This window comes from Cololabis saira, chromosome 24 (genome assembly GCF_033807715.1).
Source record: "Cololabis saira isolate AMF1-May2022 chromosome 24, fColSai1.1, whole genome shotgun sequence".
In the NCBI taxonomy this organism is placed as follows: Eukaryota; Metazoa; Chordata; class Actinopteri; order Beloniformes; family Belonidae; genus Cololabis; species Cololabis saira.
In genome coordinates, this window is record NC_084610.1 from 3103766 (window position 1) to 3131553 (window position 27788).

The 27788-nt window shown below is 42.4% G+C and overlaps 1 protein-coding gene across 6 annotated transcripts in view; it reads right to left on the reverse strand.

Annotated features, from left to right (window-relative positions):
* LOC133425320 (poly(rC)-binding protein 3-like) overlaps positions 1-11152 on the reverse strand; it is a 38784-nt gene extending 27632 nt beyond the window's left edge. For 2 of the 6 annotated variants that reach the window (XM_061716111.1, XM_061716110.1), the window contains exon 1: positions 10926-11148. The gene's annotated coding sequence lies outside the window, so the exon portion shown is untranslated. Of the gene's footprint in view, positions 1-10925 lie in introns of all 6 variants that reach the window. The other 4 variants (XR_009770958.1, XM_061716108.1, XM_061716109.1 and 1 more) reach the window with 4 other exon arrangements.
* Positions 11153-27788: the final 16636 nt, after the last annotated feature.

The window sequence follows — 27788 nt, forward strand, 5'->3', positions numbered from 1 at the left end:
TTTAGCTTGGCTGACTTGGTCGCTACCAAAAATACACCTAGATCAGGGGTCGGCAACCCGCGACTCTGGAGCCGCCCTAGTGGCTCCTGGAGCTTTTTCAGAAATATTTATTTTTTTCTTCCTTTTTTTCTTCTTTTTTCTTTTTTCTTCTTTTGACTTTTTTCTCAAGATTTCGACTTTTTTCACAAAATTTTGACTATTTCCTCAACATTTTGACTTTTTTCTCAACATTTCAACTTTTTTCTCGAAATTCTGACTTTTTTCTTGACATGTTGACTTTTTTCTCGAAGTGCATAATGAAAAAAAAAAATCTTCCCCCAGTTATAACTAATATAGATACATGCAGCATGTGTTTCCTTCATTCTTATACAAGACTTTTAATTTTTTGCAGCTCCAGACATATTAGTTTTTTGTGTTTTTGGTCCAATATGGCTCTTTCAATAGTTTGGGTTGCCGACCCCTGACCTAGAAGAAATGCTGCCCGAGCTGAAAGGACCTGTGACCTGTGACCCGGCCTGCTGCCACCGGGCCTGGACCGGTCCCAGCAGACTTCCATTCCAAGGGAACCGCAGAGCTGCCGGGGAACATTTACATCACAGCCTCTCATTTCCCGTTTTTAGTAAAATCTCAACAAAATGTTTTCCCTATGAAATACGAATGTTTGCGGTTTGTTCCCAGCTCAGAAGTCAAGTAGCAGCAGTGAAGACAGCCAGCCATCGGCTGGGCCTGCCACCGTCAAAACACCACGCCCCTAATTAGAAACCAATTTGATGATTTGTATAATTGTACTTGATGTCGTAGAAACCGTACAGATGTCACATGTTAAACTCAACTCAGGAGACCTAATACATTGTTCATGGAGGTCAAAGGAGTTTTACCTGCTAGTGGTGGGTAAAGGAACTGCAAAATCTTTTTAATACAGATTTGGCCTTGTATCAGACGTTTCATCACGTTGGTGCTTCAACTATAAGTAATTCACAGTTCTGACTTCAAAGATAAATACTGAGTAATCCTGAGATATGTCATCTAACACAGTCGTCCCCAACCTTTTCTGAACCGCGGATTTCAGAATGTCTGGTTTAAGAATGGTTTAATTATTATTATTAGTATTATTATTATTATTATGTATAGTATATTATATTATTATTAGTATAGGTAGCGGATAGGTGAATGGATGAATGAATGGGATGCCTGGGTCTGGGGCCCTCCGTTGTCGGGCCTGCGCGGGTGTCGCCTTGTTGGGGGGTTCCTTCTCTCCGGGCCCGTCTCAGGTCCCCCCCGCTGCCTCTACGGCGGGGCGCCCCTCTGGTCTTGGAGGGCCACTTTCGTGGGGGACGGGTGCGCCTGCCCGCGTCGGCGGCCGGGGCGGCTCTGTCTCTCCGGGCAGGCTGGCCCCCTGCCGGGTGGGGGTCGTTGGCCTGAAGGGTGAGGGCCTCCTGGCCGCGTGTCCGGCCCGGACCGGGTGGCCGGGGATTGCCTGGGTCGCGGTCCGCCGCCGCGGGATCTCTGGGTTTGTATGTGTATATCTATGTATGTGTACGCATATGTGTGCGTATATATATGTATATATTACATATAGTAATAATGCACATATATACACTTTTGGTTTCTACCGTCATGGTATCAATCAATAATATGTGTGCAGACAAGGTAAAAAAAAAAAAAAAAGAATGGTTTAATGTCTGACAATATTTTCACGGCCCAATCTAAAGGTGTAGCTGATACTAAATAAAATTATCGGCATTAAAAACTGTGGTATTTTCTATATAATAATAATAATAATAATAATAATAATAATAATAATAATAATAATAATAATAATAATAAAACACAATTTTCGAGAAAATAAAATGAAATAATAAAATAATATTTAGTTTTTATCAGCTACACCTTTAGATTGGGCCGTGAAAATATTGTCAGACATTAAACTGGTCCGCGGTACAGAAAAGTTTGGGGACCACTGATCTAACACATGACCAACACCAACGATTAAGGCACCAAGTGTTTGTAAATGTTATTAAAAATTATTCTTTGTCTTTCCTGAAGGAAAAACTTAAATATATTTTATGGTAAATGAGGAAAAGCTTCATTAATCAAATGTTCTTAGCAAACCGGAGATGTTTTTTTAGGTAAAGATGTACAATGGCTCATGGAGAGAAAAGAGAGAGTTTTAATTGGATCAAATCATCTCCTTCTGATCTAAAGTGAACACCAAAGTGTCTTGCCTCTAGAGATAACGATGCAACATTTTCAGGGATGGGAAGTTTTGTTTTTTCCTTTATTTCATTCCTTTATTTATTTGCTTATTTAATCAATACAAATCCTCACAGATGTAGGTCAGCTGATGGTTTAGTCAGGATCCGTGATGGCGTCACGACTCGGGCAGGCCTGCAGTTCCCAGAGTGACCACCAGAGGTCGCCTCAGCCCAGCAGATCAGACATGAGCATCATGAGCTGCAGGGTTTTCTTCTGCAGCTGGAAACTCTGGATGCTGACGCAGACATTTAGCACAGCAACGTCCATTTATTTTAATAAAAAAAAGGATGAGCAGCTCCTTATATGACAGGAGGAAGACGTTTAGAAAATGATTTGGCTCATGTATGTCGAAGGGTCTGTGGAGGACGAGCTCAAGTTCAGAAAAAGTCAGTTATTTAAAGAAAAGGAATGAATTATATAAAATACAAATCAACTGAGCATAAAATGGGAGTTATCAGACTGCAGTAGAGTAACCCTCATGTTTAATGCTTTAAAACATCTGCTCTGCTCAATAGGCTTTCTCTGACTTAACTTTGAAGCCACATAGATGAACAAATGTGGGCGGAAAATCTCCTGAAGCGGCTGACCTTGACTGAGAAGACAGATAAAGTCACTGTCGGCCAATCAGATGCTGTTGCTACGTAGGAACACGCATTTACATGTATATTTGCACATCTCCTGTGTGCTTGCTCTTTATTACCTGATGTCATTTTGAAACTGTGAAATGATTAAACGCGAGTGCATTTCAGGGCGGAACAGCTGCGCCCGTTCACACAGCTGAGCTGTGTTTGAAAGTCCAGGTGACGCTCTGGCCGGGCGGTGCTTCATCAGAGACGATCAGAGCTGCTCAACGTGCAGCACAGGGAGACTGACAATTCACATCGGAAATGTACTTTATTTTTAAAAAGATGCAGAGTTTCCATTTTTCTACGAGACAGCCAAATGTTGTCTTGAATAATTCATTTGTTCATTTTCTGGCTATAAAATATTCGGTTTGCGGCTTAATGATCTCTTTTACCCACTCCGGAGAGGACGTACAACCACAGACCAGCAGCTGGTTTGATTCACACGAGTCTAATCAAAATTAAAATGTAAAATGTTAATTAAGAAAAAACAAGAGCTCCTTAAGTGTTGGATCAGTTTACTGCAACGTCTTCATCAGAACAGGCCTGAGTAACTCCTAATGTTTGCTGATGTGCACTCAGGACAGTCTATGAGTCTGTCGCCATGGCAACCTTAGCAATCTCTCTCCTTGCGATGTTTTTCTGAGCCTTGAACCTCATTTCCACTTGCCCTCGGCCGCGGTCCGTATAAAGCGCGTATAAACCCCCCAGCCAAAGAAAGGCTGCGTCTGAAATCCCACACTTCCACCCTAATGAGTAGCAAAATGAGTATGCGAGATTTTTTAGTGCGTCCGAAACATTAGTACGTACTCAATAGTATGCTCTATCCATACATAGAAATTTATTAGTATGGATTGATGGACCAGCCCCCCAATCTCGCACTCAGAAGGCATGCCGATTTTTCCCAGTGTCCAGCCGCGGTACTGCAACCAAAAATCCCATGTGGCCCAGAAAGCTTTTTTCCCATAGACCGCAATAGTAAAAGAGAAGCCTCTAAAACTGTTCACAGGAACCTCCAGCTGTAATCACCGGCAATTACTAATCTTTGTATTCTATATTTTTAAGTCATCGAATTTATATCCGTCAAAAATGTTTTATAACGTCCAGAAAAGTCAAAGAAAAGTCTCTTTCTGGGCGTGACGTCACGGCCGGTGCCATTGATGTTGCCCCGGGGCATGATGGGAGGCCCCAGAGCATCATGGGAGGTGACTCAACTGCGCATGCTCTATGGGCCCCTTAACGCGGAAGTAAACCCGGAAGTCAGAAACTCATTTCGGCGTATGCGCTGGTGAGCAAATTACATTGAAATGAATGGGCGGCCATTTTCGATGTACCATCCAGTTAATATTATAGATCCATGTGACACTAGCTAAGCAGAAACTTCCCACAATGCAATGCAGCGGTGGTTGGTTGCTAAGTGATACGTATATGTCATAAGTATAATAATATTATTATATAATATTAATATTATAATATTCTTATATAATAATATGATATAATGTCATCTTGTTTGGGCCAAATAAATGGGAAATAGCGGAGCAGAGCTACTACTGCAGCTGTTACCATGGTAACAACTCCTGTTACGATGGTAACAGCTGCTACTGTTGTTACCATGGTAACAGCTGCTACTGCTGCTGTGACACGTCAGTTCCTCCCAACGGCAGAAAGTGACGTGTGCGCTCTTAATAGTACGTCCGAATTAATGCATACTACTGATATTTACTCAAAAGTGTGCCGAACTTCAGTATACTTTTTAGTATGGCATTTCGGACGCACCGTATGGCTTTTTACAGATAGCTCAATGCTAATGTTCACAATGCTAACAGCAGCCTTCACTTCTAGATTATACATTTACACTACGAAGTGACAGGAAGAGTTGATATTTTTCAACGCATTCAAAATAGTGCTTGAATCAAACACCAGAAGTGTCATGTAACTACGAGGTTCCCACATTAGTGCAGAGTAGCAGCGGCAACGGTGTTAAAAGTTGTTAAAAGTGCTAATTACAATGCTAGCTAGCACCACGTGAATATCCAGCACTGTTTTCTTTCTTTTCTTTTTAAAAAAAAACATGATTCAGTGAAATTGTGTGGACTGTTTTAGAAAAAAGCTTCTAACGCCGGGGGGCGTGTTCTTCATTCCCAGGGACTGACAGTGACTGAATGCAAAAGGGCTTTTCAAAGCTTTATTTGTGTTGAGGATAAGAAAACCCAACTTTTACGTTGGATATGGACGAGAATAAATGCACCGTACAAACATTTAATCCTCGCTAGCATCACCCGAATGTCTAGCGGGCTTTTGAAACATGAACTTCAAATGTTTGTACGGTGGCCGAGACCTGCCATTGCTGAAAATAAAAGTAACGCTGCAAACAGCAACAAACGCCGCTGCAAATAAAATAAACGCTTAGCAAATAAAAGAAACGTTGCAAACAAAAAGAAACCCCGCTGCAACTAAAATAAACCCCGCTGCAAATAAAATAAAAAAACGACGCAAATAAAAAAGCCACAACAGAAGTGAATTACCGGGGACTATTTTTGCTGATGCACCGGTGGTTTTATGTGAGAGGAGAAGAAAAAGATGAAAAAAATGACACGTAGCGACGTTGAACACTAACCTTTTTATTTTCTCGTTCGTTGTTCTTCTTATTCCTCGCTCTTCTTATTTATTCCTTTTCACTTACGTCCTCTTCGTCTTCTTCTTCTCCTCTCACGTAAAAAACACTGGTGCATCAGCAAAAATAGTCCCCGGTAATTCACTTCCGTTGTGGCTTTTTTATTTGCGTCGTTTTTTTTTTATTTGCAGCAGCGTTTCTCTATATTTGCAGCGTTTATTTTATTTGCAGCGGCGTTTGTTTTTATTTGCAACGTTTATTTTATTTGCAACGTTTATTTTATTTGCAACGCGTTTCTTTTATTTTCAGCAATGGCGGGTCTCGGCCACCGTATGTTTGTGTCCTCAGATTGTTCAAGCTGCACGTGTACAAGTGTAGGTTGTTTTAAGAAACGTTTCTCTGCCCAGTCGCGATGCTTTGACTTTAGCAAAGTTAGCACTTAGTACTTTAAGAACTGCACTTCCTGGTGTTGAACACCAGGGGGCGTGCTCTGTGTTTCTAAAAAAGGCAGCAGGATGTATATTTTAGAAAGAAGACTGACTTTTTGCTTGTTCTTTCTCATCCTTTTATTTATTTTTTTTTGTATTTTAGGGCATAGGGGCATTTGTCTCATGCTTATGGAGCCAGGCAGCATAGTATGCGCTCACATTTGCAAATGAGTTCATATAAACAAGTTTATCACATCAAAATGTGGGTTTTTCAGCTAAAGTTAATGCGTTGTTTTAAATTTTTAGTCCTCATATTCTCACATAAATGCCAGGAAATGTATTGAAATGAATGTTTTTGCTGTAAATTTGACTCATCTGACTGGCATCTCTAATCTACGCTGGCTTTCAGTCAGAGGCCAAGGGAGCTTCGGGAGATGAGGGACGGGGATTCTGCTGCCAGCTGTCGCTCCAATCTCCCAGAGGAGGCCAGATTACATAAAAAGCTTTAATCCGGGTTTAAGACCCGAGCCAGCGGTGCAGGTCCTCTCCGGGGGCAGGAGGAGGCACGGGGGAGCACAGAAAAGGAAAAAAACTTTGAAGATTGACCACGGGATTGGAGCTGATGATGAATCATCCTTTTCCAAACTCTGCGCTTGCAGGGAGAGGTCGGCTTTTAGACGGGAATCTGGAGCCTGGACTCGTTTTTAAGAGTCAGACTGAAAGGCAGACAACAAAACAACGAGGCTGCTGGACGTCAACCAGGTCACCGTTAAGAGCTGCATACAGTCGCTGCGCTCCGCTCTGCTCATGCATCTTCTAGCGGAATAAAACTGGGTCAAGGGCCTGTGATTCATTAGTGCCAATGGGCAAAAAACAACAATGCAGAGATATCTTTTATGTGTTAAACCGCCTTAGTTTTCTGATAATTTGGTCTAAAAACCTCCCGATAAAAGCTTAACATTGCTGGGTGTCCACGTCTGCCGACTTCAGACCAGTAATGTTGCATTTCTGCGGCGTCCCTGCTCGTCTCTGGCAGGAAGTTGAAGTGCAGAGAGCGATGGCGGGGAATATTTCATGACATCTGATGGGGAAAGTGGGTCATGCTCGGCGTTGCAGCGCTGCTAGCCTCCTCCTCAGTGGCGGCTATTGAATTAATCACGCTTTACGCTCGGCTGGACAACGCGGCGCACAAAATGCACCCCCCCCCCCCCCGCCCCACACACACACACACACACACACACACCTCCTCCTGTCCTCAGTCCCCGGCTCTTTGGGAGCTCGTCGCCACAGACACGACTTGAGCGTTGCTCTTGAAGAACTTGAATCTGCGGCCTCTTTTATCTCCTGCCACCAACAATGAGGAGATGCTGCCGTCATGTGGAGCCACCAGTGTGGAAATGATGTCAAAAGTAAAGTTTGGGGGGGATTAAGGATGCGTTTAGGGTGGAAATAACTTGCTAAAATAGAATACTGAGGATGATTCATGTGTTATCGGCCTCGTTGCTTCGTTTGGCCTGAACGAGGGATGGCAGACGTGTCGGGGTGGCGGTTGAAATTTAGGACTCAAATGGGATTTTCTAATTGATTTGGCTCATTTGTGACAAAAGACGACCCTCTTTCTGACTTAAACAGGTTTAAAGCACATCAAGACTGTCCCCTCCGTCATTTCTCATGATGAGAATAAAAGGTTTTTCCACGTCTGTCTGTAAATTAAGTCAAGCTTTTGACCATTTTAAGAAAGAAGACTGACTTTTTGTTTGTTCTGTCTCATCCTTTTATAACATTTTTTTTGTATTTTAAGGTCACGTGGGGCATTTGTCTCATGCTTATGGAGCCAGGCAGCATTGTATGCTCTCACATTTGTAAAATAAGAAGTCAAATGATGCTATAAAGACCAGATATTTGCAGATTAGTTTATATAAACAAGTTTCTCGCATCAAAATGTGGGTTTTTCAGCTAAAGTTAATGCATTGTTTTTAATGTTTAGTCCTCATATTCTCAAATAAATGCTGGAAATGTATTGAAATGAATGTTTTTGCTGTTAATTTGACTTGTGGCATTCTACGCTGGCTTTCAGTCAGAGGCAAAAAAAAACAATGCAGAGATATCTTTTATGTGTTAAGCCGCCTTTTCTGATAACCGCATTTTAAGATTTTATAGATGTGAACTGCTACATTTTGTGAATGTAATATAAACGGTGTTCAAATGTGGGTTAATGACGTCATGGATTATTTTAGGAGAAGAAAACACCTGCGCTGTCGATGCATGTTTAGGCAGAGACAGAAACGGACCTAAAACCCTGTAAAGAAAGTCATTAAATGGAAGGCTGGCAGTCTAATCTGAGCCAAAGCCTCTGTCATCTGTTCCATCCTAATCCACATATCTGCAGATATGTCATTATGATGCAACAGCCTTCCCCGCCGCGCTCTTGCACTCTGAAACGCGAGCTGCAGCTCCAGAGCAAGGCAGAGAGATTTTTAATGTTTGGAGAAGGAGCTTAGCGCGAGGGAGAGATAGGTGTGCAGTCGGTGTGAGATAAAACCTCAAAGCAGCGCTTGTCGATGCTCGTCGGGGCCCGGTAGTCCCGGCGCCGACAACAGGTGGAGAATGAATGTGGTTCCCTCCAATGAGAGTTTACAGCGGCCACAAGTTTGTAGTTTATGTTGATTTTGGTGAAAAATGTCCTGAATGTGAACCCTCTGAACTAGAAATCTCTCCATACGTTCAACCTCATTTCAACGGTACATTTGTTTGCAGATGGGTGAAACTCTTTAATTAAAAAAGACATTTCAAACAAACATAAAACACTACGACTAACACTAAAATCCCCAATAAATGGATCTGCAATTTGCAATAAAACATCACATAGGACCCAAATGTAATTTAATAAAGGAGTGAGCAGATGTCGAGAGATCCTGATCAACCAGGATGAAAAGAGTGTTTAAGATTTTGCTCCTTTTTAACAGCAGTTTTTGATTCATGAGGATTCCCGTTTAAAGGGCTTGAAGCTTCTCGGGATTAACTATCACATCGATTAATGACTGAATGAATTGCTGTAAGCTCGGCAGAGACTCGGGGCTTCAGAATATAGTGGAGCTTTTAACGACCGAAACGATGGGATGAGCTCTTAAGGACAATAACGGCTATGAAAGGAAACATGAAATGTTGGAGGACGCACGTCAGGCATCAGTTAATCTGCTGGAGCGAAAGGAAGAGATCCTTTGTAATGTGGCCAATATGTTGGGCGGTGAGTGGTCTGTTGGACATGTTTGTGCTCCAATTAAGGGCAGACAAAAGGGAAATTAGGATGCATATAGGGCAGCGGGGGGCGGGGGGGCAGAAGGTGACCTCTATGCTTTACATCTGAGGAACTTCTCACTGGACGTTTTGGTTCAGATTTGGAGACAAAAATCCTCTTGGAGGAAAAGTTTGAGTTGGAAGGGTTAGGGTTAGGGTTAGGATGGGGGGTGAAAATGAGACTACATAATCCTGCCGTCAGAGATATTCGATGGGAGGAGATCGAGCAGAAGAAATGGAGAGCGGTTCTGAGGTTTTCACCCCTGGTTTCCTGGTATATGAGCAGCTCCCGTCTCGTCTGGCGCAGGCTTTTGTTGTACGCTGAAGTGGGGGGGTGATGGGTGGGGGGGGCGCCCGCCCGCCCAGTCGGCCTTCCCATTCGCCCCTATGACAGCGCTCTCAAGAGCTGTCAGCCCTCATCAGCGGCCCGGCATCCTGATACCTCAGCCCAAATCACTATCAAAAGCCGTGGCCACCACATCCCCAACGAGACCAGTCAGATCGGAGGAGCCGTCGCGCCGAGAGGCCGGCCGACCGTCGACGAGGCTGCACAAGAACCTCGCCGAGCACTCGCTGGAAATAGTCTGAGTGTTGGGGCCGTGGGGGCTGAGGGGGTGGGGGGGGGGGGGAGGGAGGGCTGGCGCTGGCCGTGGCAGCGTAAAAGGCATCACGATGCGGGCGCACCATGTTGTGCTGTGAATGTGGTGCTAAGAGCCCAGCGTCAGGTCGGCCATTTTAGATTTGCCACAATTTGTAATGTGAGATCACTGCTTGTCACAAAGTCATGGCTTCCATACGCCGAGCTTTCCCGGAGCAGTCATGCAGAACGGGACCAGGGTTTCCCCCTTTTCTCACATTTACCACCTTCACCGAACCATTTCAGCACCGTTACCTTGCAGTTTACGTTCAGAGCGTCACACTTTAATCCCGCCGACAAACAGCCAGCTTTTATCCAAACAAAGGATTTATTCATCGGCGCCTTTTAAGATGAGTCCAGATTAGCTTTTGAGTTAATGACGAATGGCATTTTTGGTGTGCGACTAGCCAAGAATAAGGCCGTCATCAGTGCCAATATCAGCGTGATGATAATTGGAATAATGGTTTTTGGTGAAAAGGGGGGGCTTGCGTATCAGTTCCCCCGACCGTCATGTAAGTCTTTCCCACCGCGAAGAAGCTTCATAGTTTATTCCACTTTTCAAGCTCAACATTCGCTGCTAATTCTTAAACAATCAAATCACTTGGGCTTTAATCAAAGACAATGAACACCTAAACAATGCTCATTAAAGGACGCCTGCGAGCAAAACCGACTGACCGGAAAATTGACTATTCTCTGGGGGAAACAATATTTCCGCCCCGTGTGCAGTCACCTCATTGGGACCGCGGAGGGTAACTTACAAAAAACTTAAAATTAGATACGAGTCAATAAGTTGCACCGTGTCGCAGCTCATTATCAGGATCCAGATTATTCCTGGCTGTGGTTAAATGACCGGGCTGATTAATCACTGATGGCGTTGCCCAACTCCACCTGAAATTCATGCATGTTTTCAGCAGTTTGAGCCTTCTGGACATCCAACAACCACGGCTCGGGTATTTTATTCCTAAAATGTAAATGATGCATTTAAATGCTATCGTTGTAGAGGAAAATCAGGAAGTTCACCTTAGCTTTGACGATGACCTTTTACGGAGAGTTAGAAGAACAGACTTTACCTTCTTGTGTAGGGCAGGATACAGTTGCCGACGACCACTTTCGCTGTTGCAGGATTAAAAATCGCAGAGGGGAAATTTTTTTTTTCCAACCTTCTTCCTTTCGCTCTGCCCAGGACAAACTCAGCCAGCCTATTGGTCGGCGCCGCCGGGTCACGTGAGCGACCACGGGGACACGTGACGCCTCTCGAAATTATATGACGAAAGCGACTGCCGTCCTCAGTGAGCACGGAGTTTGTGTCGCAGTCGTGCCGTGTGCCGTTCTGTTTGCTGTCGGCTGTAAATAGGCCGTAAGATTGGGGTAATCTGGGTGACCATCACCCATCGCCCTCTCTGGCGCTCCCCCCTTTCTCTCACTGTAACAAAAGGGGGTCGAGCCCAGTCAGGCACATGGGCATTGCGGGGGCATGTCTGGGTCTGAATCAGAACTGTAGCCCCCGAGGGGCTCGCTGTCCCCGGGGACGGTCGATCTATCGTCCTTGTTGTGCTTGATGATGATAATCAGTTTAAAAAAATAACTCATCTTTGGTTTTACTCTAGAATTCATTGGGCTTGATGCCATGAAACCCTCCAAAGATGCATTTAGACGTTGCACCCAACTCTAGCGGTGCACAAACAAGACTACCGTGACATGCATTTCCCCCCGCAGCCGCTCTGCCCCTGCTTTTTAATCTGCCTCTGTGTTTGTGTGTGTGTGTGCAGAATTACAGAGCTTTGGAAGCAACCCATCCAGATTTTCCAATCCAGCTCAAATCCAGCCCCCGTGTCAGATGGACAGTTGTGCAGAGCTTAATCTGACATTATTAAGGTTGGACGGCATCAGCAGAACATTTACAGAGAGTTGCTGGGGGAAAGCAAACAGTAGGGTTATACCGTCTGGATTAAGGCGATGCAGACAGAACGCGTCTCGCTTTCGCTGTTAACTGTTTGTGTTTAGGACAGACGCTGGGCATCAAAGTTCTGTCCTGGCCCGGTGTCACATAAGAGGAAAGCTTTGAAAAGGTTCCCATTACGCTTTTAATGTGTGTACCTATACAACACACAATGGAAGTCATGCCTTTACCTATCCACCCGACTGTAAAATGGCCCATGGGATAAACTACAAATAGAGCATTAAATGTGCTCCACATTGAATCATAAAAGGGAAAGGAGAGTGTGCAGCGCCACGTCGGATGAATTCTGCTCTGTGTCCCGGCCACACCACTGGCTCGTTATCAAAACCAACAAAGTTTATGACCAAAGGAATTCTTCCGGTGGAAGGCCAGACTGCTTACTGGTTTGTTTTGTTTTTTTTTTGTTTTGAACATTCTTTTTATTATACATTTTCAAAATTATACATGTCCAGTGCAGTATATATACAAATTTGAAATATGTAGCAGATCCAGAACAAAGTAATGATTCCCAAGGTTCTCAGTGAGTCCAATATTTCAGGCAGTTCCCAGGTACTCCAACACTTTCCCAAATTTTGCTCCAAAAAGGCTCCTCTGACCACCTATTCCAAATCTCACTCTTTCCAGTGAAATATAGTCGGCTATCAACGACTTCCATAACTGTGTTGAGGGAGGTTCTTCTCCCACCCATTTAGGCCACGTTTCCACATAGCCGGGTATTTACAAAAACAGATATTTCCCCTCTACGTTTTGAAAAATATCCTCGTTTACACAAACCTGCATAAATACGCTGTTACGGTGCTATGAGCATCCAAACCTGCAGGGGGCAGTGTAACGAGAACATAAAGTCATGCTAGCCAATCAGAATCATGGAAAAAAACATCAACAAATGACACGTGTGAAGTCTGAATAATATGGTTCTGTGTTAAATCGACGGCGTAGCCTACGTACGGTGTGCGTCGCCGCGTACCCTACACCATAGGCTCTGTGTTGGTGTAACGCGCAACCATAAATCAGCCTGGACTGCCAGTTACTTCCAAGATGAACAAGAGTCTTTCCTTTGAATTGACAGAGAAGTGGAGTTACTTTTAAGTGTGACGTTAGAATATAAAACAGGTAAAATACAAGAAAATATTGACGGTGGCCAAACAAATTGTAAACGCAGGTCGCACACATGACGCTGGTGACGTTTCTGTCTCATAATGTGACGTTCTGAAGCCTAAATGTCCGTTTCCCTCCGTTTACAAGCAAACGTGAAGACGGAGTTTTTGAAAATCTCCACTTTGGCCGGAGTTTCAGAAATGACCGTCTTTGGAGACTTTGAGCTTCGTTTTTCGCTTTCGGGCCAACATAAGCAAGAACTGTAAAGTGTTTTTATGCCGTGATAGTGATTTAGGGAAACATCCCAGTAGACATAGTAGTGGGTTTGGCTGTAATTGTTGTATTATCACACTAACCTCATCACATACAGTTCGCCAGAAACTTTGAATCTTCTCACATTCCCAAAGACAGTGCAATCTTGTTCCTAATCTAGTCTTACATTTTTGACAGTTTTGAGAGGCTCCTGCTATATATTTACTATATATATATATATATATATATATATATATATATATATATATATATATATATATATATATATATATATATATATATATATATATATATGGAGATATATAGACATTCTGTAGAATTTCATACTGTATTTCTCTGGACCTGTTGCATATTGATATTTTTGAGGGTAAGAGTATTACTGGGTTTTTTTTTAAACAATATTTTTATTAATTTTTATTAATGGTTTTGTACTGTTTTAACTCTGCTTTTGAATGTTAAGTAAAGGCCTAACCAGGGACAGGGGTTGCAAATGAGCTCTGGCTAGAAACCTGTATGTATGACATCTGCTTTGTACTTTTTATGAAATACTGTTTGATACATATGTCCCTGTTCAATAAAGTATCATCAGCCGTATTCAGTATCATATCTTTTTTTTTCAGTTTCAGATCGATCTTTTTATTTAAGTTTCAGATCTTTTTTTCAGTTTCAGATCTTTTTTTTTTCAGTTTCACATGTTCTTTTTTCAGTTTCAGATCTTTTCTTTTCAGTTTCAGATTTTTGTATGACATCTGTTTTGTACTTTTTATGAAATAATGTTTGATACATTTGTCCCTGTTCAATAAAGGTGATAATAATAATAATAACGCTGAGGTCTGGGGCAGCTTCCATGGGCCTAAAAGTAGCCCATATCCCCCAACCCCCCACCCACCCCCGATCGATGCATGGCCTCCAGCAAGGTGATGAACCCAGGCCGATCCAGTTAGCTCCCTGCCCTCCCCCCAACCCCCCAACCCCAACCCCCCCGTCCCATCCCTCCATCCTCACCACGGTCCCTCCTGATATCCAGCGATCAGGGTACACACACCCTAATGAGGGCAGAAGGGTGTGAAGGAGAAAGTGAGGAAGCTTGCAGGGGTGGTCAGTCTCTGATTGTTTATGGGTTTCAGGGAAAAGTGACGCAAGGGGGAAAAGTCAAAATGTAATTTTATGACAAGTGCTTCCCATGGAGGTTGAGTCATGATCTCAGTTCTCACCCTTAGTTTGCACTCAGTGAAGTCCTAACCTCAAGAAAACCACAAAATATACATCTCTATAGTTCAGATTCAATCACAGAAGTTATTTACAGGACTGTCTCAGAAAATTAGAATATTGTGATTTTCTGTAATACAATTAAAAAAACTAAAATGTCATACATTCTGGATTCATTACAAATCAACTGAAATATTGCAAGCCTTTTATTATTTTAATATTGCTGATCATGGCTTACAGCTTAAGAAAACTCAAATATCCTATCTAAAAAAATTTAATCTTAAATCTTTAATCTTAAACTGTAAACCATAATCAGCAATATTAAAATAATAAAAGGCTTGCAATATTTCAGTTGATCTGTAATGAATCCAGAATGTATGACATTTAGTTTTTTTTAATTGCATTACAGAAAATAAAGAACTTTATCACAATATTTTAATTTTCTGAGACAGTCCTGTATTTATATTTTTAAATAAACTGGTCCAACTTAATTACTTTGAGAGGGAAAGACACTACAGAGTGGAAGGTTTATCCAATAAAGAGTGTGATGTAAACCAGGAGACTAAAAGGTCATGTTGACTTCAATGCTTCTGTGGAATCGATGTTGGTTTTCCATCAGCAAACAACAGCATGTGAACACTGACAGCTGGGAGACTTTGAATCATTCACTTCAACTGGGTTTTAATTCAGTCTTCTGCTGCAGTGGCCGCTGGGATCCAGGGGTTGGATGCTTTTCTGTTCCAAGACAGGTGATTCCCGTGAATGGGTCATTAACAGACTTTTGCAGACCTTGATTACTTGATGATGAAGATCCGTTAATCTGAATCAAGTCTTTTGGAGCAGAGGAAGATTTAGGCCCAATCCCAATACACCCCCTACTTTCTACCACTAGCCCTCCCTCACCATCACTACCCCTAAAAAAGAAGGGACAGATTTTAGGGCACTTGAAATCTTCCCAGGGGTCTGTCCCAATACTCCCCCTACTCCTACTTTCAGCACCACCACTAAAATCAGGAAGCTGAGAGCCAAAAGCTGTTTTAATTTCTGCTGTAGCGCTGTTAATATGCCACTTTATTAAGTTTTAATATTTTTTCAGGCGTAAAAGTAACCGTTAATAACCCCAACCTGGGCTCAGTTTATCCAAGTAACGCCTGTTAAGAAATTTGATCCGAAAATTTCGAGATTTCTGCCTGCAGGCTTCGGAGCTGATTATGGGTCCGCGTTAAATCGACGCAGAGCCTACCGCGTAGGGTACGGCGTACGGTGCATGTCGCCGTAGGCTCTACGTTGGTGTAACGCGGAACCATAAATCAGCCTTTATTCTGGCAAGGTTTGAAAAAGACTTCGCAACAACAAGCAAGCGAGTGATTATGTACATTCATTGAGTGAATATTATGAAAGTAAAATATATATTTCTCGCTAGAAATGTAATCAAAACGCATTTTTATGCAGAAACTAACTCAAAATATTGATTTTATTCACTAAAAAATAAGAAATGTCCGCCATGTTTTTTCGTTTGATTCAGTCCGCAAATGACGACGAAAAGCATTCTGGGAAATTTTTCTGTCCCTAGATCAACTAGTGAGCATCGGAAATCCCACGATCCGTAGGGACAGATCCATAGCCACTACACTAGTTTTCTTCACTCCCCCTAGGTGGAAAGAGGAATTGGGACACCACTACCCTCACGGGAATGCGCAAAATTTAGGGGTAGGGATGAAAAGTAGGGGTAGTGGGAGTATTGGGACAGGGCCTTAAAGTATGCAGGGTAGTGGGCTTCATGGCCAGAGACTGAGGAGCACTGCTGTGGACAACAGGATAACTTGACATTTAAAATATTGCTACATGTTTTCTTTTTTAATGGTTAAAAGGGTTTGCAACAGTTCTTATGTCATAGTAGAAAACAAATAACCTCAGAATTCAATATGGACCCTAAAACCTAGATATTCTTAAAGAAAACTGTTGGTGTACCACAGGGCAGCATTCTGGGCCTACTCTTTAAGTACAGTAGTATGCTGTTAACCTCCGAAATTGATTTATAAAGAAGAGTCAGATGTATTCTTATGCAATATGTACTTGCATGCATTGTGAAACTCTAAACCAAAAGGCTCCATAAATGATCAAATATGTACACATGTTATATTGCAACCAGAATCGGAATACTACCATTTATGATCTTTCTTTTTTCCTCTCCCCCTAAGAGCTTTTACATTTTCTCATTTTCTTTGTTGGTATTTACAGCAACATTATAGCATTAAGTCCCTTTTTAGTTTTCACTGAAGCTCCCTCAGCGTTGTTTTATCTTTCACTGACAGTATACAGTTTTTCTACTTTCCGTTCTATAACATGCAAAGACACTTTATTGTATTAGCAGTGATTTTGAAGGTTTCTTTGCTGATCTGACATCCATAAAGTCTTGAGCTTCCTTTTGCTGTCATGTTGCAATTTGCCTTTTTGCAGAAAATGTCAGGGGATAATGATTTAACGCCAGTGATTCCTTTCCTGCAGCTCCCCTGATATTCATTTGCTAGCCATTTTTCTACTTGCAGTCTTTTTTTATTACTTTATGGGAAGACATAGTCAAACAAAAAGCTTGAAAAAAAATGACTCCACAAAACAGTTTATACTGTAGCTTCTTACACAAGGCCTAGATCAAAAGCTAACTTACATAAAGAGGATTGAGATATGATAATCCCTAACAGATATGGTAGTGTGACTTTTCTATTCTTTCTATATGATCCAGTCAGTGGGCGTCTATTCAGTTTACACTGTTTTAGTGCCAGATAACAACAAAAGTCACCTCACTAGCTTAGACAGAAAACAAGTTCAGTCCAATTACAGTATATTCCAATTCTGTCCAATTCATCCTCTTAATTAAGAGTCCAGATTGAAAGTTCAAATAATGCAAATTCATAAAAAAATAATAAAAATAAAAACCTTGCTAAAGACACCAACAGATTGCCTCAAATCTTCACTTTGGTGCAATCCCCTAAACTGAGCAAGTATGACCAGCATGAAGAATGGGGAGGGGGAAACATGTATTTAATAGAGCTTAAAATCGTGCAGCAGAACCAGACTTGGAGACGGTGCCATCTGTCCTGACTGCTCGGAGTCCGAGAGGACAGTAAAGTACGGTGGTAAAGGGACAAAACAGAGGGAGTTATCTGCAGAGGAGTTGAAATGTACACCCTGCTACTTAATGATAGTACCTAACAGAGGTCTCAAGTAACCAAGTACAAATACTTCGTTACCTTACTTAAGTAGAAATTTTGGTTATCTATACTTCTCTGGAGTAATTATTTTTCAGACGACTTTTTACTTTTACTCCTTACATTTTCACACAATTATCTGTACTTTTTACTCCTTACATTTTAAAAACAGCCTTGTTACTCTATTTCATTCCTTTAATAAAAACTATCCATTTAAATTGCTCCATCCGGATAGAGTGAATTTGGTTGTGGTTGTTTCAGATGTTCTTGTCCAGTTTTGTTCTTACATCCGTTCCCTCAGATTCCTGCAACTAAACTTGGATGTACATTCCAATAAAGGTTAGGATAAATGATAACATGCCTCTGAAGTTTGACTTTTTGCACCATTACAATACTTATAGGCAACTAGTCATCATATCTCCTGCTCTCTGAAACACATGTTAATGCTCAATAGTACACATATATGCTTCTTTAATATATTTGCATTATACTAAGATGCATTCATTTTCAATGGCTTTTGTCCTTAATGGCTTTTTTCCCCTTACATTACTTTTACTTTTATACTTTAAGTAGTTTTGAAACCAGTACTTTTATACTTTTACTTGAGTAAAAAACTTGAGTTGATACTTCAACTTTTACAGTATTTGTTTTTATTTTTGTTTAGTATTTTTAAACTCTAGTATCTATACTTCTACCTGAATAATGAATGTGAATACTTTTAACACCTCTGGTACCTAAAAGAAACTAGATAAGAGTGCCCAGTACAGAGCCCTGTGGAACACCAGCACCAGCTCACATTCATATGAAACAACTGGAATCTATCAGATATGAATGACTTAAACCAAACTAATGTGTCCCTCTAATCCCAATAACATGTTCAAAACTGGAATAGAGTATTTTGATCAATTGCAGGTAACATTCACCAGTGGTGCTTCTGTACTGGTATTTAAATAATGTTCCTGACTAAAACCCTTCAAAAAAATCATTTATATGTCAATGGGGCACTCCTGCCCTATCAATAAAGATAGATGGATTACATCCATCATTGAAGTATGACAGTCATATCCTGGGATCCATCAATATAATTTGCACTTATAGGTGGCAGAGATGTTATAAATACCCATTGCCATAATGTCTTGGATTAATATTTGAGGTATTATCTTAATACTTTCTGTATTTTTGATCTCTTCCATACTTCCATAGAAAATCACTGCAGTCTATTTTATAGCACCGTAAACGTTGAGTAGATTATGAAACATGAAAATGGAAATGTGCACAAAACAAGTGTATAATAGATAATAATGTACTCTGCCTGAATAACCATAAACATCTAAACAGGAAAGCATAGGACCTTTTAACCCTTCTCCTTTCTCTGGTGTCTAAACATCCTCTCTTATGTGGAGAGTTGATGCCCGATAGCTGCAACAGAGGCACTCTTGTATGTTGGGAACAATAAACCTCTTGTAAATGTGCAGGATGCTCTAAAAGCCTTTGCCCAGAACTGTAAAACTGCTTCACGGAGAGAAAAAAAAAAGCAAAACTCTGTGTCCCTAATGGAAAATATGGCCTGACCCTCTCCACTCATGTGGTCAATGCAGACAGTAATGGGAACACTCGCCTCCTGGCAAAAACCAATGATGAATGGGCTTGTGCTGCTGATCAGCTCTGCCCATGTCTGGCTCCTCTGGCCTCAGTCCCGGTTTTGTTGGTATACAAAAGCAAAATACTGCACCAAGTGGCTGCAAGTCACAAGATTTATCTATTTGGAAGTTGAGTTTATGTGGTGACACAAAAAAAAGAGAGAGAGAAAGAACATATTACACAACGATAAACAGATGAAGGGATTCAATAGTTCTCCTATTTGAATAATGGCAAGTTGCTCAAAATTGGTCTCAAAGGCTTTTAGAACTAAATTAATTTAGCTAAAAACTCTGATGCTCTGCTTAATTAATAAACTTGATGTCCACAAGTCTGTTTCCTGTCGCTTTGGCTCATAGTTCTTGTAGTTTTTGTTTGAAAGTCACGGTTCTGACCAACTTTGAAGTAATGGGGATATTTACAGCTCATTAATGATTCATACTGGTGCAAAGCTACTGACCTGAGGTAACCTTATTTCACTTTTGAGTCAAATTGATGCACAAATATGTTTTTACACACACATTGCCGTCAGCTCAAGAAACCTCCACTACCCGATTTCAAAACCCAGCAAGGTTGCTAGTTGTGATAAAGTAAACTCAGCTGAAAATTACAACATTTTCGTCTTAATTTGTTAACGTGAAGTCAAATGTCTGGAAAGATTCACTTTCCAAGTGGAATGCAGTGAATTTTGGAGGGATGACATTGTGATACCTGATTTCTGAGGAACGTGAGACGCACCCTGAGCTTGAGACGCTGGTTTGGGCAGTGTTACGGTAATGAGTTGGAGATGTACCCACAGAGACGACGTTACACCCAGTAACTACCGTTCTGATTGAAGAGCTCGACTGAGCTCAGAAAAGAAGGGATTACCCGTTTCTTCTTTTGAGAAGATGGTCAATCATTTAAATGTTGATTTACCAATCAAGTAGCACCTGCTTCACTTAGTCTCCGAACAAGATCTACGCTCCCCATTGGAATTTATACTTTAGTTTATCTCTGCAAGTTTTAGGTTCTGGTGTACGGTCTTTTTTCTTTTCTTTTCTTTTTTTGTTTTCTTTGCAGGGCTGTAGTTTGCCGTGCCGGGTTTCCTTTTATGTATCTCAGACAACAGAGCAAATTAATCTCATCTAATTTTAGCTGGAGAAAATAAATGTTGAGCAACAGTAACTGTTAGACCTGGGATCTACTTGCAGTTCAGAGCGCGTACGCATCATGGCCGTCACGCGTATCCTGCGTTCATTTGACGCGTCAACGTGCACGTTCTCAAAAAGACACTGAACGCGTACGTGACCTGCAGTTCTGGCTGTGGCCATGAGTGGCGCTGGTCCCGGTCTGATACCAGCTGGTCCCGGTCTGATACCAGCTGGTCCCGGTCTGATACCAGCTGGTCCCGGTCTGATACCAGCTTTCTTCTTACGGCTCTCAGCGAAGGGGGACACTTTTTCTGTTCCTCTCCCTTATCAATCTGCCCTGCTACTGCTTTTGTCCTGTCTTGTCTTCAGAGCCTCTCATTTTCACTCCTCCGAAACTCTACAATCATGGAATTGATAAACTGGTCTCTCAGCACAATTGACCAAATTTTTGCGACGAGAAGTCAGGGGGTAAGGGAGCCCTCTTGCCCCGATGGGACATTTTTTGCTGGATACACAATGGATTCCTGGAAACATTGGAAACCGTTGTGCTTGGCGATTCTGTCTGTCGAGGACGTTGAAGACGCCTTCATAATTGGATTTATGATAGCAGGATTTCTTCTAATTGGAGTGGGGATTTTCCTGGCCGATCGACAAACGCGTAAATCGTCGACAGCTGTTTTGGCCCTTTCTGAGCTGGCCGATGTTGCTGAAGGAATGAGCACAGGGATCAACACTCAAACTTTAATGCTGGGAGAGCAAAGCCGTAACCTGGATGCGATTCTTGAACAGAATCACAGGCTGGCGGCGTTTTTGAGCTCATTGGCAAGATGGAGAAAACCTTGGAGAAGTTGGAAGCTCGGCTTGGCAGGAATTGATCACAAATTTGTCTGTTTGGAGTCGCCATTGAGGAACCAGAGACTTAACGCCAGACGGAAAATTACTGGAGTCTGCCTGTTTCCTTTCTTTCAATGCAATTGTTGATTCTATAATCTGACCTTGACAGGGCAGCTTGGCCCACTGCTCCAGTCACAATCTCCCTGGTGGAATGTAAACAAGTGGCTCTGCCCCCACTAGCCCTCCCCCTCTCTCAAAAACATCTGTGGACTTGTTTTCAGAACTGTACCGGGCCGTCTGATAACATCAAGGACAATGGCTAAGGAGGAGCTCTGGGTCGAAGTTTTCACAGACTTACCGCTCACACACACACACTTACTTACTGATAACCAATGGTATCATGTAAACTTGTTTGTTGTTCTAATCTGCTACAACTGCTGCTACTACCACTACTACTAAATATTTAATCACTTTTCCAACTGTTGTTCTGCTTACTGCCCCCTATCGGTCACTGCCGGTACTGCCAGTTCTTCTCGCGTACTACACGAGCGACGTTGCAGTTGGTGGTGCACACGAACCGACGTGAACGCCAGCACCAACAGCAAGTATATCTCAGCCGTTACTGACATCAAAGCGGTCCATGTCTCCAACATCAGCGTCAAAGAAGAGGCTGTCTAGTCTCCCTCAACTCACCACTAGGACCCGGGTCTGGGTCCAAAAGTGAGTCAATCTCCTTTGACCGTAAACTCTACTGAGCCAAGCCAGTCACCTCAAATGGCTAACGTGGATTACCTGAGCTAAGGTGGGTGTGTTCCAGCCAACACCCATTGTTGCCATGGTTGTGGTTGACCAGGGTTGGGCAGTATCACTTCCCGCTGATACGGCCCTTGTCCTTGGGTTTGTCCTGGTCTTTTTAAAGTCTAGTGCGGGGGTCGGCTACCCGCGGCTCTAGAGCCACATGCGGCTCTAGAGCCGCATGTGGCTCTAGAGCTGCATGTGGCTCTTCAGCGCCGCCGTAGTGGCTCCTGGAGCTTTTAAAAAAATGTTTGACCTTTTTTTTCCTTTTTTCTTCTTTTTTTCCTTTTTTTCTTTTTTCTCTTTTTCTTTTTTTTCTTCCTTTTTTCTTCCTTTTTCCTTTTTTAATCTCAACATTTTGACTTTTTTCTCGAAGTTCTGACTTTTTTCTCAACATTTCGACTTTTTTCTCAACATTTCGACTTTTTTCTCGAAATTGTACTTCAACATTAATCTCGACATTTCGACTTTTTTCTCGAAATTTGGACTTTTTTCTCGACATTTCGACTTTTTTCTTAAAATTTGGACTTTTTTCTTGACATTTCGACTTTTTTCTCGAGATTGTACTTCAACATTAATCTCGACATTCTGAGTTTTTTCTCAAAACTTTGACTTTTTTCTCTACATTTCGACTTTTTTCTCGAAGTGCATAATGGAAAAAAAAATCTAACCCCAGTTATAACTAATATAGATACATGCAAAATGCGTTGCCTTCATTCTAAGGCTTATACAAGACTTTTCATTTTTTGCGGCTTCAGACATTTTGTGTTTTTTTAGTCCAATATGGCTCTTTCAACATTTTGTGTTGCCGACCGCTGGTGTAGTGTGACTTGCACTTGAGGTGTGACGGTGTGTATCCGACTATGGTGGTAACAAGGTCCCCAGCTATCGTCAACATACTTTGAAGGATTGATAAAGAAGGATAAATAACCCATAAGTGTTAATAAACACCATTGTAGGTTTAAATGAAACACCAAGGCATTTGTGTTACGCACATCTTTTCTTATGCAGGAAAACTGACCTACATTTGTTTGGCTGTAATAAGATCATAGTTGTTTCCCCTGTTGCTTACATTTTCAGTGTGCATCTTCCCTTCCATGGACACACACGAGTAATTAGAGTAGCACAGTCTCTCCGGGTGTCTGCTCCCAACACAGGTCTACCTTAATGTAGGACAGAACACTGGGATGACAATATAATTACTGCATGACAGATATTCATTTTAATCGCCACAATTCGACAAGGGGCTGCCTTGGATCAGTCCCAACGGGACTTAGCATTGGGCCACACAATAAGACGTGACATGTTAAGATGTGGGGCACATACCGCTGTGAAACCAGATGAGGATGATGGGCAGAGCAACTATGCACTGATCTGCAGTGATACAAGCTGAGGGGGGATTATGGGTACGGTAACTCCAGGGCAACTGGCACAAGAATATAAATCTGCAGCACAGAGGACTCATAATGGAGAATCAATACACAGAACGGAGTATGACTGTAGGACGAGGAAGATGCATGAGGGTTTGTGGTTAGATGGATGAACTGATGGAAGACTGGTGCTCTGCAAAGGCACAGCAAACCATTTCTTCGCACAAGCGAAGGGAGCAGTGATAGAAATTGGTCCTGACCACGCCAGAGGCTTGAGATGAGGCAGCGCACACACCGAGGAGGAGCAGCGCTGAACCTCAGGAGGACAGTTCTTGATGCCAGAGTTAGAGGGCCCAAACACACAAGCCCCTTTCACACAGAGATTCCGCAATATTGGTGTAAAGAAGTCCTGCCAATACGCCGCCTTTGTTGGTTCACACAGAACCATACAACGCCGGCATAACGCCGCTCCCGTCTGTAAATTCACACAGCATGCCGGCGTTCCGCAATCAGAGGCGTGACGACAGCGTCAGTCCGACCGTCATGTCAGCGGCATGCCGGCTGTGTCATTCACACAGATCCCGTTTCGTCTCTGTGACGGCTCTGTGACTACCTCCGCTGCCGGCTTATTGGTGGGGCCACTTGGCCCCCCCATTCCGCCTCCGTGACTTTCACACAGAACAGCGAGGCGGCTTAAAGGCGCAACGTTCCCGCCTCGAACTGGCTGTGTGAAAGGGGCTACAGACTCCAGACGAGCCCGGGGACCCGAGCAGAGTCGAGCAAGATAACGAGGGAGGGTTTACGGAAAACTGAGAGGCTGTAAATTCATACTGTACAAGTGAAATGCATCAAACACAGAGCTATACATGTCAGAGGTGTTTTAATATCTTGGGATGGTGAGAGAAATGTGGTTCACCCACAATTCATTAAAGTAATTCTTTAAATTGCAGATAATTGTCTATTTAATCATCTATTCAGACCAGAGCACTCAAAAATTCCAAAATGTCATATTATTTTTTATTTTCCTCACACTCCAGTCTCTATTTAAAATATTTCTTTGGTTTAACTGCTAAACTGAACAATATTCCCTTCTGGCTTGTTAAAATATTGGAGTCTAACATTTGTCATCTGTGTGAGTTCCTGGTACTTGTTGGCTCTGATCAGCATAGATACACTGTAAACCACCACCATGCTCACGACTGAGAAGGCTTAGCTTTTTTTATTCACAAAATCATACGTTTACTCACCATAAAGACTGAAATGAAGGCTTGAAAAATTAATGTCCAAGACAGCTGTGTGTCCTAATGTGTGACTTCTGCAATCTGCATTAAAATAATGAACTATCCTCAGTGTCTTAAACTGATTTATCCATAATTGCTGTCCAACACACAGTTTTATGCTGTTTGTTCAGGCCACTATAGTTTAAAGGCGTGATCATAGGAGTTAGTGGTAGTTACTCGGTGCAACTCCAGTTCTAGGATAGAAAAACCCCAGGATGGCAACCAAGATAAACCACTTTGGGCCTCTGAGCAAGGCCCTTAACCCTTATTTCTCCCCAGGCACCGGAATAATGGCGGCCATGCTGCTCCTCATCTAACTAGTGATGGGTAAAAAGCAGAGGACAAATTTCGGTGTGTATCATGTATCCTGACAAATAAAGATTATTATTAGGGCCCGAGCACTGACAGTGCGAAGGCACTATTGTATCTGTAGGAATTTTTCTTGCCCCCCTAAACGTGCCTCAAAAGTCACCAAATTTTGCATGCAAGCCAGGCCTGGCGAAAAATGTGATATTTAATGGTTTGCATTAATGGGCGTGGCCTAATGGCTCAACAGCGCCCCCTAGAAAACTTTGTGCCTCAAGCCCCACAATATGGTTTGACGTACATGCACGAAAATCACTACACACCTGTATTGTGTCGAAACTTAAAGAAAAGTCTCTTGGCGCCATGGCCAAAACCAAACAGGAAGTCGGCCATTTTGAACATTTTGAATTAATCGTTGTCATTTTGGCGAAATTTATGCCATTTCTTCAGCCGCTTCAGAGCCCGAACCGTAACGTGCACCCACGTGTGTTATACATCAAAACGTGCATCTCCATCCTGCGATAACACACATTACTTTTCTCTTTCAAAGTGTTACCTAGACGCCAAAAAGCGCGCCCCCCCTTCATCTGATTGGTCCATATTTGATAGTTCTCCAAAAGTCACCAAATTTGGCACGCAAGCCAGGTTCATGGTTTGCATTAATGGGCGTGGCCTAACGGCTCAACAGCGCCCCCTAGAAAACTTTTCTTTGCCATAACCTTTGAATGGTTTCACATAAAGAGTCGTGGGTGGTGTCATGGGACATGGTTTTGAGTCCTTGACCATAATTGGTGAAAATTAGCCCCGCCCCTTATTCTGATTGGTCGATATTTCATAGTTCCTATTTTCTACTATAACTTTTGAATGGTTTGACAAAGGAAGTCGTGGGTGGTGTCGTTTCTGATATGCTTATGGGGGCGGTGGCCATGAGTGCGATGGCCCGTTCATCGCTGCTTGCAGCTTTAATTATTATTATTATCATTATTATTATTATACCACTAATGGCAGCTTTAAAGTATTTAACGGGCTTATTTAAGTGAATTCATTTTGTTTAAAAGCTATTTGGGAATAAAACAGTATCAGTGAATGTGTAGCATCCACAAAAGGTTCTGCCACAGTTCCATTCCCTGTATGGACACCGTGCTTTGTAACTGCGACTGGACTCGTATATGAACCAAAACATGCGCCCGTTTTGCCAAAGTCGGGTTATTCTGCCTCCTTTGCAGCTCCTGTGGCAGGACCATGTGGTGAGTTTCCATTTTTATGGGTTAATTTCTCTATTACCGAGGAAAACAATGCGAGGAGGATTCCCGGGGACCTATGGGACTTTGTCTCGGTGTCGATTGGATGAGCTACAGACAAGAGACAGTGTCCACCTTGACCTGCTGGACAACCTGAATTTTCTCAAATTCTCAAGAACCTGTGAGTGGTTAGTCTGCCAATGACCCCCACATGGGTAGAACCCGAATGTAGGTACACATTTTGAAAATGTCTCTTGTAAAAGATGGAGGTTGGATGTTCCTGTGGTTTGATGTGTCATGCAGAAAGAAACAGACTTTCTCGCTCAATTTTTCTTCCAACCAGCCAAACCAACACCAAAGTACACCGTCTGGCAGCTATTACCAAACCAGGGGCCTCATTTATAAAAGAGTGTGTAGGATTCATACTAAAAGTGCACGTAAACCCAAAAGCCGAAAATGGCGGGCGCAAAAAAAAATCCTGATTTATAAAAGCGTGTGCACGCACATCTGCACGCAATGTTCTCTTTATAAATCACAGTCCAGCTGGAAGGTTGGGCAGGTGAATTCTCCTCATACCCAGCCCTCTACACGCCCACTTTCTACCATTAATGGTCAATGGAAAGTAGTTCATGATTGTATTTGCATATGAATGAGCCTGCTGAGCATGCGCAGCGCCACCTGCAGTCTGTTTCTGCTGCGTCAGGATGAATGAGACGTGTCGAGCCACCATACCTCTAAATTTCACGGAGACTGATTCAATTTCAATTCAATTTTATTTATATAGCGTTTAATACAACAGAGTTGTCTCTAGACGCTTTCCAGAGACCCATACCCAGAACATGACCCCCGAGCAGTTAAGCTCGAGATGGAGATGTTGTGGATGAGGTGGAGGCAGGAAAACCACATTATTTGGTGGTCACAGTAAAAGTAGAAAAAGTATATAAATAGTATAAAATAGAGCGGGTGAGCCTCTAAAGGGACACAGATTTTTTTTATATATATAATGAGTTTTACGTGCGCGCGTGAAACCTCTAAGGCTGATTTATGGTTCCGCGTTACACCAACGCAGAGCCTACGGCATAGCCGTAGCCTGTTTTGTGCGCAAGCAAGCTTTATAAATGATGCCCCAGTTCTGTACCGTTCCACCTAGGCCTGGGCGATAAACCCAAAATTTACCGTTCCCAACAATCACATCAATTTTCCCATATCGGAAAATTTGGTGTTTTGATTAAAAAAAGAAGTCTGCGTTGACTGTGTGGTCTATTTTCATTCCTCTTTAAGACGGTGTGTGTGTTTGTGTGTGTTTGTGTGTAATCACGGGACTCCACCCATCCAGTCTGAACAAGAAGCGAATGGTTCAAATAAAGAAGCGGCTGATATAGACAACATAACAGGGCTCTCAAGTCTCACGCATTTCAGCAAGTTCAGACGCTCTTACGCCACACACGACATTTCTCACGCTGAGAAATTAACTTTACCGCACATTAAATCCAACGGCCCATCTTACAAACGAATCACGGTAAACTACTGTGCGCTGAGCTCTCAACTCAGAGCAGCTGTCTGGAGTTACCGACCTGTCAGCCAATC